This window comes from Cryptomeria japonica, chromosome 4 (genome assembly GCF_030272615.1).
Source record: "Cryptomeria japonica chromosome 4, Sugi_1.0, whole genome shotgun sequence".
Lineage (NCBI taxonomy): Eukaryota > Viridiplantae > Streptophyta > Pinopsida > Cupressales > Cupressaceae > Cryptomeria > Cryptomeria japonica.
In genome coordinates, this window is record NC_081408.1 from 433,766,177 (window position 1) to 433,780,615 (window position 14,439).

Consider the following 14,439-nt stretch of genomic DNA (forward strand, 5'->3'; position numbering starts at 1 on the left):
ATTATTTTGGATAGACACCATAACCGCCTTTGCCGCACTCCATTCTCGATGCACCTTTGAGAACTCCTGAATTACTATTACATACGGCAGACTGATGTATATTACCCTTTGCTTCCAGAGTTCTTTCTTCCTCTTCACCATCTGTACTTTGTCCCTATGTGAATCCAAGTGATCCAGACAAACTATGAGCATTGATTCCACTTTGGAAATCCTCATAAAATCTTCCACAGCCAAGGATTTCTCCACTTTAATTTTTTTAATGTGGTTGTTGAATTGATTAATCATTTATGTTGTATCTTCCAAAGTTTGACTATCCTCCTTAAGCAATTGGACATCTACGCAGCGCAAATCCTTTTGCATGGTCGATCTTAAGGTTGTTAATTCGCCTCGTAGACTAGCTGATTCACTATGACCCTATTCGATGATTTGGTTGCGCCACTCTATGATTTCTTTGCATATAAACATTATATCTTCATTTAACCCTGGCACTTGTCTTTCAGCAAGAAAATTCATCAAGCCATAATGATGAATGTCGCGTATTTGCTTTGAAATCACTACCCATTTAGTCTTTTCTTTTTGCCATGAGATTAAGTCAGCATCCAACTCCTCGGTAGCTTCATTAGCGTCTTTGAAAATCTGAACTAAATCATATATGTAATTGGTTCCTTGATGCACGATCGAGGTGAGCCATTCAGAGAAAATCTCGGCAATCATCTTGTTTTGTTGAACCTCATCAAAGAACTTTTGATTACCTGGGGATTTTGAACTAAAGGGCACTGAGATTTGAGACTATTCTATAGAGCATGAATATATTGGGCCATTTGCATTAAATGCTGCTTCAACTCAGCCTTGTCCTTCTCGTCCTTCCAAGTGCAGGAGATAATCCATTTGGTCGAAGTCTCCAAATGTTTCACATCAACTGCTCTGGTTCCGACCCCCAAATCAACTCGCTCAATGGTATAATCCACCTCTAAAGCAGTGGCAACATCCTTATCAGATGTAGGTTTGGTAATGTCTGCAGTCCAATGCTTTGTGTCTTCGTCAAAACCAATCATAGTCTCCATTTTTAGCCGCTTAGAATTCATGGATCTTCCCAGGCATTTACTCATAGCATCTTCCATCGACACCAAAATAGGCACCACATTTATTTTCCTGGTAATTGAGTCACTTAACCATTTAGGTGCCAGAGTCAGATCCTTAGATTGCATAGGGGAAGGTTCTCCTGAAGGCGGCAGTGTAGCATTGTCTACGTTAGACTGGATATCAAGCACTTGTGAATCCTGGATAGTAGCATCTGAATTAGTTGAAACCTTGTAGGCATCAGAAACAGTGGTTTCCATATTGCCCTGTACCTCCTCAATGTCCAAATCAAGAATGAGGTGGGCGGCAAGTGGCTGAAAATTCTTCTTGTATCTTGACCTGGTTACTCGGCCGCCAATGGAATGTATAGCTTCAGTGTCAAGTTTTTCTTCTTTAATCTTTGCCTACCTTTTTCCTGCAACAGAAATAGGGATGTTAGTTAAAATAGTAGTTTTGTTTGCAATATTCCTCTTTCCATTTTTGCATCTTGAACAGGTTGCCCTCGTCAGATGAAATCGGTAACTCCTAAGCCAATTTTTTGTTCTGTGAATTATGCTGAAAGTGCGTGCCTGTATGCTATCTTCCATCTTTTTACTCCAGTCAACTTCTGGGAGAGGTTCATTATGTACCTATTTCATAAAATCTGGATCCAGTACATCTTCATTATCAGTAGTGACACCTAAGGTATCCATTGGCAATTTCATGTCATGAATCTATTTCAGAGTTAACCTGGACCAACTCCTCTTTCTCACTTCAAACTCATCTGGGCAATCCTCCCGATAATCCTCCAACTAGGGCACATGTTGATCAGGCACTATCTTTTTCACATATTGGGCTATAAAACCTTTACTATCAAAGTTATCCCATTTCACAAAGGTTTTCAAATGAAATCTCTTAAACTCTAACTCAAGATTTAGTGCATCAGAAACATACCTACAACTATAATGGCCTAAATCAATAGGAAAAATTCCACTTGTGCCAGAATCTTCACCATAATCCTTTGCAACATAGGCTAGCTACCTGGAAACTTCAATCAAAATACAAGAGTCTGAAACATATCTAGGTAGCCTAAAGGGTTCACCTTTAAAACCTCCAACCCTTATGTAAGTGAAGTGATTAAATTGTGTAAAGAAACTACCATAGATATTAACTAGTTCAATCGCTTCTGCAAAAATTCTCCTATGCAAGTTATCTTGTAACTCAAAGGTCAACCTCCCAGCAAAAATGTCATTCCAATGAAGGTAATTATCAACATGTCCTTTTAAAGTCAAATGGGGGTGATACTCATAAATTTTAATACCTTGAACCCATTTAGCATGGAATAATCCAGGCCACTCCCTCACACAAGCTAGCATATATAACAGGCATGAAGACATATAGAAATTCGACATCCCGGGGTAAGTACTCAAACCCTCATGCAACCTTTCTGCAATAACAGTTCCCCAGTCAATGAACCGATTTTTATCGAGAGTGACCTAGATGAAGAAATACATCCAGTCTTCCCAATAGGAGTGTGAATTTCCCTTAGCCTTGCTCAACATTATTACTAAATCTCTGATTCCAGGAATCAAATGCTCTCGGGTTAAGGGTCTTGGCAACCTTGAGCTGCCTTTTTGAAACCTCAAAAGCCAATTTCGTGCAATAACAGTTCTATAATACTTCTTTTTCTCATAATAAATTCCATAAGATTTTCCAATAGTCCAATCTTCATAGGGTTCCCAAGGTGGGATACCAATGGCAGCCATTACTGTCTGTCTATCAATGGATAACAAAACCTCACCATTATTTTTCCTTATGCATCTGTTAGCTTTATCATAGTGATTCATACATTCTAAAACCAATTCAGGACAAGGGGCAGCTGTGGGAAATGCAGCTGCTTCCACTAAACCTCTTTGTGCAATATCTCTCATCATAGAATCTGCGGCTGGGTTTCGTATTGTTTCTAGGAAATCATCTAAATATAATTGAACTAAAGTTGTATCACCCAGCTCTAGTAAGGAACTTACAAGGGAAGAAGAGTTCATTAATTTAGGCAGAGTGGGCCTCATGCTTAACACGTGATTTTTCCCCGATCAACCCATACAAAAAAGAAAATGTAAAATGGAAACAAACAGCTAAACAAAATACCTAGATCTTTTCTAAAAAACTATAGCAATTAGGAAAGTCATTGAACATACCTTCCTTTGTCATCTGCAAAACCCCTATCGAATTCTATTTTCTTCCCGCTCCAAAACTCTTTTTAAAATATAACTCCCAAAATGACAATCTCGACAAGATAACTGCTCAATTTAAAAGATGAGAAAATATTACCCATGATTACCACAAATTGTCATCATTACACTTCAGTCGTGTAACACCACTCTAAAATGATCGCAATCGAGCATGCATTTAATAACAAGTCACTTCATATCTGAAAATACGGATCTACATGCCATACTTTCCATAAATGATACATTTCAAATCATTAAAGAAAGAATATTCCTCTTCTCTGTCATCGTTAATCATATCTTAAAATCCATGCCTCCACCTCATGAAAAGTCACATGATCTCCAAGAAGTCAAAACATCAAACTTTGAAATTTGAGGAACAATCGCGACACAAAATCATAAACATGACAAAACTTGAACTTTGAACCTTGAACCAAAAAGGTTCAAGTTCAAGGTTCAAACAATGCTAAACGCCGACCAAAACTAAAGAAGACTTAAAGCCACGCGGGAGGAAAACAAATTTAATACGACGCCCATTGAACTTTGAACCTTGAACCAAAAAGGTTCAAGTTCAAGGTTCAATTTCAACACAGTGAAACTTTAAGAAAACAAAAAAGACTGGATTACATGGGGAATTCAAAGCAAATGACTCGACCAAAGGACCAGATGGGGACATGACTCAATAAGGCGACATATATAATGGAAATTTTATATGTGCTACCAACAAGAGGGAACCATCAAAATGCCTTCTAAATAGGGTGTCTCCAAGGATAGTGTAACGAGCACATCGACGAATGAAGGTTTGTTGTTGGGTTTTGGTAAGGTGTGGGGGAATGGCGTTGTCTTTTAGGAAAGTGAAGGTTTCTTGGTACTAGGAGGACTCAGGACCAACGAGAACACACACCATTTTAGACTTCGATAGATCATATGTGGATATGAATAGTTTCTCGACCAGGAACTCACACTTCTAACTATGTGTTGGCATCTGAAGGAGGGAGTCAATGGTGGCCATTGCATCTGCAACCCTATTGTTTATTCGTAGGACTTGATCAAACTTGATTGTTGTGAAGTGTTGCTTAAGATCTTCAACCATGCTATGATAGGGAGGAGTTTGTCATCTTTTGTTTGGTATTTTTCATTGACTTATTTTATGACAAGTTGGGAATCACCATAGACTTGTAATTCTCTTATCTTCCACTGGATAGCCAAGCGTAATCCCATAATGAGTGCCTCATATTCTGCGATGTTGTTGGTACATGCAAAAGCTATCTTGTATGGCTTTGAGATGCCATCTCCTTGAGGTGTGATCAGTAGTATTCCTGCCCCCGATCCATTTTGGGTGCAAGAGCCATCAAAGTACAATTTCCATGTGGAGGATGTGGCGATAGTCATAATGAATTCATCCGATAATTCCATGAGAATAGGATGGTCACCTGGAAGTGGAGCGTCAGCCAACTGGTCTGTGATGACATGTCTATTGATTGCTTTTTTGTCTACATATTCAATGTCAAACTCACTTAAGAGCATGACCTATTTAGCGGTTCTGCTAGTGAGGGCAGCTTTTGACAAGAGATATTTAAGCGGGTCAATCTTAGCAATCAGTTTTGTTTTGTTGTTCAACATATAGTGTTAGAGTTTTTGTACGCTAAACACCAATTCCAGGCATGCTCTTTCAATGGGGGTATAATTGAGTTCATACCCTACTAGTGTCTAACTAATTTAGTAAATGGCATGTTCCTTCCCTTGATCATCTGTTTGTGCCAGCAATGCCCCCAATGCAACTGTGGAAGCACATATGTACAAAATAAGAGGTTTTCTAGGAGTAGGGGGCATAAGCACTAGAGGTGATGCTAGATATTCTTTTAGTTTTTCAAAGGCCTTTTGACACAAGTATTCCCATTTGAATTTTGTGTCTTTGTGCAACAGGTGTACAAATGGATGGCACTTATCTGCCAGTTCTGAAATAAAATGTCTAACAGATTGGAGTTTTCCCTATAGGTTGCGCAACTGTCTGAGAGTATTTGATGGAGGCATTTCCATGATGGCTTTTACCTTTGCAGGATTGACCTTGATGCCTCTACGAGAAACAATGAAACCTAGTAGTTTTCCCAATGTGACCCCAAAAACACACTTCTTGGGATTTAGGCGCAATTTGTATTTTTCCAATCTTTCAAAGATCTGCTTTAGGATAGGGATGTGTTCCTGTCTCATCTTTGATTTTCCTAGCAGATCATCCACATACTCCTCCATAATTTTATGAAAGAGGTCATGAAAAATCATCGTCATGGCATGCTGATATGTGGCTCCAACATTTTTGAGGCCAAAAGGCATGACCTAGTAACAGAAAGTCCCCCATGGTGTTGTGAATGCAGTATTATGTTGATCTTCATTTGCAATCCTGATTTGATTATATCCAAAAAATCCATCCATAAGTGATAGCATCTCATGCCTTGTTGTAAGGTCCATAATCATATCTATGTTGAGGAGCGGGAAATCATCTTTAGGACAAGCCTTATTTAGATCTCGAAAATCAGTATAGATGTGGATGCCCCCACCAGGTTTGCCGACAAGTACAATGTTGGAGACCCATTCAGGGTAGTCTATTGGTTTGATGAATTCTGCGTCCAACATTTTTTTGGAGTTATGCCTTGACCAGGAGTACAATATGCGGATGCATTTTGCGTAACTTCTGTTTCACAAGTTTTGCATCTGGGTGGACAGCAAGATTATGAACCACTGAGTCAGGATCTAAACCTGGCATATTGGCATAGGACCATGCAAAATTGATTTTTACCTCTGTAAGGAAATTGATGAAGTCTTGTTTCTCTTTTTCTGTGAGGGACTTGGCAATGAGCACATTTTTTGGAATGTCTTCGGTGCCCATGTTGATACAGTCTATTTCTTCTATCAGCAAATTTGACCTGTCTTGAGGAAGGTAACAAATGGTAGGGAGGTCAAGTCCCTCATCATCAAGTGCCTTTTCCAGGTTTTCACTTTCGGATACGCCCTTTGTTTTTATTTTGTCCTCATCCAAAGGTGCCTTAGAGAGGTTTTCACCTAGGGAATCATGTTTTTTGCTTTGATTATCTTTTTTGTGGCTAAGGGCATTGACCTGACTACAAAAGTATCCCTTTTCATGTAGTTGAATACCGTCTACTCGGTTGCAGTCTTCCAAATTTTGCATAGTCAAGAGAGTAATGAGAGCATTATCATCGGCACAGATATCTAAAGTGGGTTTGTCTCGTTGGCCCCAGTCTATGAGTTCAAGATGGACAAGATTTAGCTCATGTGAAATGGGAGAGGTTACGGGGGTGATGGCATTGATGTGAGTGTCAAAGAAGATATTGTTTTTCGTATTCATAAGGCATTTCATGGAACTCCTCTTCGTCAGAGCTTTTGATATCCAAGGAAGGACTTGAAGGGGCACCAACGATAGTAATCTTAGGCACTAGGGTGTACCCCAAGCCTCTATTGTACTTGTAGGAGATAGGATTTATGGGTGCTTTTCTTCCTTTCCCCTTTGGTCTTTAGCCATGTCCTTTGTAACCCATTTTTTCAACTATAGCTGATGCTTTTGGATACATTTTTTTTAGATATTTTTGTTGGATCTTCATCTTCTTCCTGGTACAACCATGAAGAGACATCTATGTCGAGGCTCTCATCAAGTGGGCCCCATTTCTGGAAGGTAGTATCTTTTCATTGTATGACCAACTTCTGATCTTTTTTGAGCTCTTTTGGTTTGCCAAATGACTAAGGAGACAAGGGGAGGTTGCCTATTAATAAGACATCCTCCAATTTGTATTCTCCACAACTATTATCTAAGATCTTGATTTGTGTGTCTGGTTGGGATGAGGTGAAGGCAACATTTGATGTGTCAGATGGAGGAGTTGGTGAGGGTCTATTTAGTGGGCAATTATATGGATGTTTCCCCTCTAAGAGCGTGCAATATTGAAAAGGTTGTGGATCACCTTTGATAGTGATCTCTCTTCCATTGAAGGGGAATTTGATGCATTGGTGATAAGTGGAGGGTACGGATTGCAAGGAGTGAATCTATGGCTGATCGAGGAGGATATTGTAGGGGAGATCAAGATCTATTACTTGGCAAGGGGTTTCAATTGTGATAGGGCGCACTTCAAGAGGTAAGGTGATCATGCCCTTTGAAACTCTTTTTGCATCATCATATGCTTTTATTGTGATCCTTCCTGATGTGTCTACCAAGTCCTCAGAAAGTCCCAATTGTTTTATTAACTTGTATGTACACATATTGAGTTTGAATCCACCATCTATCAAGATACGTTTGACCTTGTGCTTCTGGATAAGGGCTTCGATGTGCAAAGGTAAGTACTCCTATGGTGACAAGTGAGAAATTATCTATCAAGGATACTTCTACACCGGTAAATCCGATAAGGTATAAGTCTATGATTGGTGGTCTATTATATTTAACTTAGACTAGACTGGATATTATGAATGCAGTAAGTATTGTTTCAAGATATCAAATTAATCCTAAATAAAATCATGAATGTGCAGTAAATAGAATATTCTAGTATTTGCATTGAACAACAGAATATGGTTTATGGTATTCTAAAAATGATGATTTCACTCTATGTGCATATACTGACTCAGATTGGGTAGGAGATACTGATGATAGGAAGAGCACTCACACATGCTTCAATGAATGAACATGGAGGATGTTCCTACCAGGTAATTTGCATTTTGCCTAGGAATTCCAACCGCTATCAAATATAGATATAATATTAACATTTAGTCCTATATTCCAGGAGAATTTCTATCTTGTAAGTAATATCAAAGCAATATTTGGATTCCGCAAAGTGATGGGTGAAAGTGAGAACAAATTCAGGTTCTAGGGCAGCCACAGTTGAGAAAGTCTTCAGAATACCTCTCGCACCTGTTTACATGGAAATCTCCAAAGAGAGTGTAGTTGAGTATTATGTGAAAAGGGAAAAAGACTGTAAACGACATATCAACAGGTAGATCCATGAGCCACGAGCTTCCTTCTCAAGGTGGGCTAAGTTGTACCACTGTGACTTCAAATGGGAAATACGAGACATCGTAACCCTCCTTGGTAGGATAATGGGCCTTGAACATTCTAATGTTTTTGACCCCTGGATGTACCAGTTCATCATGTTCATAAGGCAGTCCCATCATATATCATGGGGAGAAGTCATCAGTGATGCCTTGTGTGAACAACTTTCAACAGTCTTTGATTAGGTGTTGTATTCACCAGCAACACCTTGTATTCACTTCCAATGATGCTCCTACAGATGCTACCAAGTACACCAAATATGAGTTCATGTAGAAAGTCATGGATTAGGCTAATCAAAGTCAGCGATCTTTGATCAGGTTTTGTATTCACTTCCAATGATGCTCCTACAGATGTTTATTATGGTCTTCATCTATAGGAGCATCATTGGAAGTGAATATAAGGTGTTGTTGGGCAGAAAGGTTTCCAATGAGAGCTTGGAATTGGGTAGCATTGATATTATCGAGAACGCGAGAATCAAGGAGAGCTTGTTCCAAAATTTCTTTGTGGACAGGGGAAGTCTTGAGAAGTTCTAGAATGGAGATCTGTGTGAGGGTCTTCCCAAGTTGGTCGAGGAGGTCATATCTGTGGGTGGAAGACACGGGTGGAGGGTTTGGTGGGGGAGGAGCTCCTTAGACGGTGACTTTACCTCAGCGCGTGGTTACATTGCAGTCATTCTGAGAGTAGGGGTGGAAGGTGTAGTGCCTTGAATGACTATCCTAGCAAGATTAGGTCTACTTTGGGAAGGGGGAGGATTAACTCCTTGGATAGTTATGACATTTACATGATTGTTTGTGGGCTCAATGCGACCTACTAAAGAGTCAAAGTCGATTATGTGATTAGTGTAGTCATAATTCACTGTGTTAGATGATGAGCCTTTTCCCTTATCATGTTTCGGGAAAGGTTCCTAGTACATTTTGAGTTTGTCATTGTTATTACCAGGTTTTGCATTTGCTACTTCAATTTCACCACTATCAATGAGGTCTTGTATGTAGATTTTAAGCTTCATGCATTTTTGTGTCTCATGTCCCTTTATACGATGATACTCACAATATTAATTCTCATTATACCACCTAGGTTTGGGTTGATTGGGGTCAAATGGGTGAGTGGTCAGGAAAACCACTATGCCTACTTAAACAAGCTTTTGAAACACCACTTCAATAGGCTTAGCAAGAGGAGTGAAGTCTCTTGGAGTCCTGTTATTGGATCGGGGTGGTCGCCCTTGGACTGAGACATTGTTGTGAGGCTTTTGGGATTGATTTTTATTGTTTTGATTGTTGAATTGATCATTAGTGGTGGTGGTTTTTGGAGGAGCGGCCACGGTCTGGACCCATTTTGCATTAGTTACACCATCATTGACTACGTTCTTGTTTTTTGACCAGAATTTTGGTTTATCATTATGATAAGAGGAAGAATTTTGAGTTGATCTTTGGTAGTGTTTCAAGGTTCCTTCCTCTAACAAGACACATTCGAGGGCTAGGCCCTTATCAGTCAATTTTTGGAAAGATTTAATACATTGAGATGTTAGAGGTCTTGAAAGTTTGGGCACTAGGTTCTTTTGAAATAATTCAATTTGGTGTTGTTCTGGCATGTCCCATTGGAATTTCTTGATGAGATGTTGCCATCTTTGCAAGAAGTTGGCGTAAGTCTCTCCAGGCCTTTTCTTTGTGTTACACAGGTCCATCATGAAAACATCATTAGCCATGTTGTAGGCATAGTGAGCCACAAACTTTTCTGCCAAGTCTGGAAAGGAGATAATTGAACCTCGTGGTAAGGACGAGAACCATGCCAGGGCATCTCCTGTGAGACTCTTAGGGAAGAGCCTTTGAAGGTATAGGTCACTATAGAAGACTTCTTGGCATAGGATGCGAAATTCCCAGACATGGTCGCGAGGGTCCCCTTTGCTTTTATACTTGTTTAATTTAGGGATCTCAAACCCTGGGGGGTAGGGTGCACCTGATATGGATGGGTCATAAGGACAAGGAAAAAAATCCTCAAATGAGTACGGTTTCCTCTTATTAGTCCCTTCTTTCATGTCTTTGATGATGTTTTTCATGTCCTAAATTTCTTTAATGAGATCTTGCTGTGGATTTTGGAAATGATGGATTGCGTTCGCCCCTAGAATCAGATGAGTCATGGAAGGTGCACCACCACTAATGTATTGATATGATGAGGAAGCGAGAATGTGAGATGTGATGATCGATATCACAGGGGCTTGAGTGATGGTTGGTTGCAGCCCATAAACTGATGCGACAGGATTAAGTGTGGCCCGAATGAGGTTAACAAAATTATTGATAGGAAGTGAAGTTTGTGGAATAGAAATATATGGTTGAGTAGAAGAAGATGGTATAGAGGCATGTTGGAGAATAGATGAGATTGGATTTGATAGTGGTATAGATGGTAAGGAGGAAGAAAGTGGAATAGAGACCACGGGGGGAGGTATCGCGGGTGTTATTGATTGAGTTTGAATGATGGGCGGGGCTGTAATTGATTGAGTTTGAATAATAGGTGCAGCATTCTACGTGGGAGCGAGGTCTCCTTGTGGTTGTTGACCAAGGGTGGATTTATCAAAATCAAGTGGGAGTTGAGCTCCATTTTCAAGGAGGGTCTTTACAAGAATAGTAGGATTGTGTTGGATAAATGTATCAATCATCTCTTGGTTATAAGAGTCTATTAGGAAAGTTTGCACTTCCAGAGAGAGTTCATCTTGGTTAACCATATTAGGATTTTGTGTTTGATTTTGAGTGATATGTTGCACACTTTGTGTAGGATCTTGTGTAGGATCTTCATATAGGCCACTAATGTTCGGCATACTATATTGTTGTTCGGCCATCTTTTTCTTTTGAGATCGAGTTGTGACCATACAAGAATAACCTTAGAAAAGATTGGAGGAGGAAATCTTTGATGAGAGGACTTAGCGAGACTTTTGGATTTTGGGATTTGTCTTTGATGAAAAGGGATTTTGCTGATTGGTAGGGTCCTTGGATTAGAACCCGAATTTGATTAGGATTGACACCTTAGTCATTGGATGAGGATCTTAGGTGGTAGATGAAACCACAAGTGAGGTAATGACCAAGTTGGGTACAATTTAGACCTTGGAATGATGATTAAAAAGCCTTTCTTCCACTAAGGGTTGACTAATGACCCTAAGCAAAGCAAAGGTGTAAGTTAAGAGTCTTGATTGACTCAAAGGATAAGGCAAAAGTACTTGGAGAGGATTCTTCTTCAAGCACAAAAGCCAAGTGATTAAGGATGAGGTCTAAATGGAACTTCATAAGGCATGCAACCTTAATGTGAGGTTAAATTGGATTGAAGGATGATTTGATTTGGATTTTAAGAATTGATTTGATAATTGAAGGTGATTGATTTTGTGATTGATTGATGTGCTAAGTCCTTAGGAAAAAGATTGAGGATGATTGATTCAAGAGGGATGATAGTGATGATTAGAATAAATTTGGTGACTAGGCTATCCTTGACATGAACATGACTCAATAGATGATTGGTTTGGATGGCAAGTTATATGGAGGGACACAACCACCCTGATTTTGATGATAGTTGGTGTTGAAAGACAAACTTGAACCTTGATGGAGGGCATGGACTCTTAGTTCATCACTAGCATCAAACTCATTGCTATGACCATGGATGTAATCATGGTAATGATGCAAGAATGTCCTATGTTTAAGCAAGAGTTTGCGGTTTGTATACCAAAATTTTTGACGCCTAATGAGTTGTGCTTGTGTGAGCTTCTTTTTCTTGATAGGTCAGTGGATTGACTTCTTAGGATGCTTATACAACTTAGGTTTATGAAACATAAAACAGAGGGAGTTTTGACGCAATTTGGACTTTGTGTGGATAGTGACTTGGATGATTGTTTGCTTTTAAACAAATGTTTTTGCAAAGTGTTTGAGGATAATGATGTGTTATTAGTCTACTCTTGGCAAGCAAGTATCAAGCAAAGCAAACACAATGATCAAATGAATTTTAGCTCAAAGACACTCATGCTCATGTACAACATTCTTAAGGCTAGCAAGGACAAGAGTCATTGGATCCCAATTGGTTTCCCAGCTACGCTTACCTAGAGTGAACACTTAGATGTTTGACCTCACTGGCTCACATCCACGACACTCACTTCTCCAGGGAAACCAAGCATCAATTCCCATGAAAAATCCTCATGGAGAACTTTATGTCTCTACTAAGGGCCATAAAAATATGGGCGGCTTCGGAGGTCCAACTTCCTGCACCAATGACTAGAAGGTTTTTGGCCACTATGCATGAGGTGTTTAATATGTCTTCCCGTTAAATCATCTTATTAATAACTAAAATACCACAATCAAAAAAACCCTTCGTAGTTGCACAAGAACAATTGAGGCCTATAGCCCAACGAAGCGCCAAGAACTTAGTAGTCATGCAAGCGTGATTGAGATCTTTGGGATCCTACTAAGCACCCAATGTGAGAGTGAACTCTCATATAGCCCCAACCATTGACCCTTTCATTATCAATGGCCTATTTATTATAGTGAGTTGGGAGCCCCAGGTCTAGGTGTACTCACTTGGGTCGCTCCCTTCTTACCTTATCAAAGAGAAAGTTGGGAGGGCAGGCCCGCTAAAGGTAAGCATGCAACAAACATGAAAAAGGGCCTGGATTTCTGATCGTCTAGCTAGACAAGAGCATACTCTCCTGCCTTTATGCTTCACAAAACACACAAGACAATGGTTCATTTATCCTTTAATTAAATCTAGGTGTCTAGTTAAAAAAAGATAAAATATTTGGTTGGAACTCGTAGGCAACCTACAAAACAGTTTGGATTAGTAGTTTTTTTTTGTGTTTTTCAAGGTCTTGGACGATCGAGAAAAGTTGCAACACTAAAAAAAGAAATCGATAGTCACTGGCGTGCACATATAGCGCACACGTTGAAATGTAGTCAGTCGCGCTGAAGTGTCTGTGCAGGTGCCAAAATGCCTGCGTACACGCTGCAGATGACTAAAACCAAAAATAATAAGAAATTAAAGCAGATAGAATTGTGATTTTATACCTGTCTTTTGCGTTGGTCTAGATGAGTCGCGCTCAAACGCCTGCACCCGCCTTGAAATCCTGAAAAACAAAGAAAGTTAGCGGTTTAAATTTTGAAATTCAAATTTTAAAAACCATTTTTTTGCTGAGGATGGGAATTTTTGAAAACGATCACGCTGGTTAATTTTCCCTCGTGTCGAAACGCGTCCGCCCGCACTGACACGCTTGCGCATGCGTCGAACGAACAAAACAGAGAGTAAATTTTTTTAAACAAAACAGAAAGCTGGATAAATTTTGAATTTTGAAAATGATTGCACTGATGTGCTTGTGCTCACGCTGATGCACCTGCACCTGCGCCAAAAAGGTATGTCTGTCGCGCTAAACCCGAATCGCTCGCGTTGATTTGCAATATCTCACACTGTTCCGATACTTGCGATTTGCAAACTCACAAAAACTCAAAAAATATTAGTTTTTAGGGATGTGGGTACCACCGGGCATGCCAGAATAAAGACGGGAAAAGCAAGCAAAATGGATTTGGATAGTTAGTATGCAAATCAAAAACACTAAAACATAAGAACATGAAGCATAAATCAAATCACATAGAAAATATGAAGATAGATGCTTTTTACCTTGCAAAACCTTTACCTTCTCCCTGGGATGGAGCTTGGATGAAGTTGAAGTGCGCCCAAGTGCCTCCAACATGATGTCGATTTTGTTCCTAGATTGCTTGATGTGATTGGCTCTCCAACATTGTGCACAAATGGATATGATGGATTTGAGGGATGAGATGGATAATATGGCTAAGTGTGGATGGAGGATAACTTTGGCATGATGAGGGTGCAAAGATGGTTTTCTAGGCACAAACTAACAACATGAAGTTGCTAAAATTGGAGATGAAATGTGAGAGGATGGAGTCCTCAATTTATAGGGAGAGAGGAGGAGAAATGAAGGGCTAGGATTGACCCAAGATGGAGGGTTAGGATTTCTTGTGAACCCACACAAGGCCCAAGAGGAGGTGTGGATACCAAGAGATATGTCTTAAAGGCATTTCTTATCTCCACACTCCTCAAGGTACATTGGGAAGACTTCCCAATGTGCCT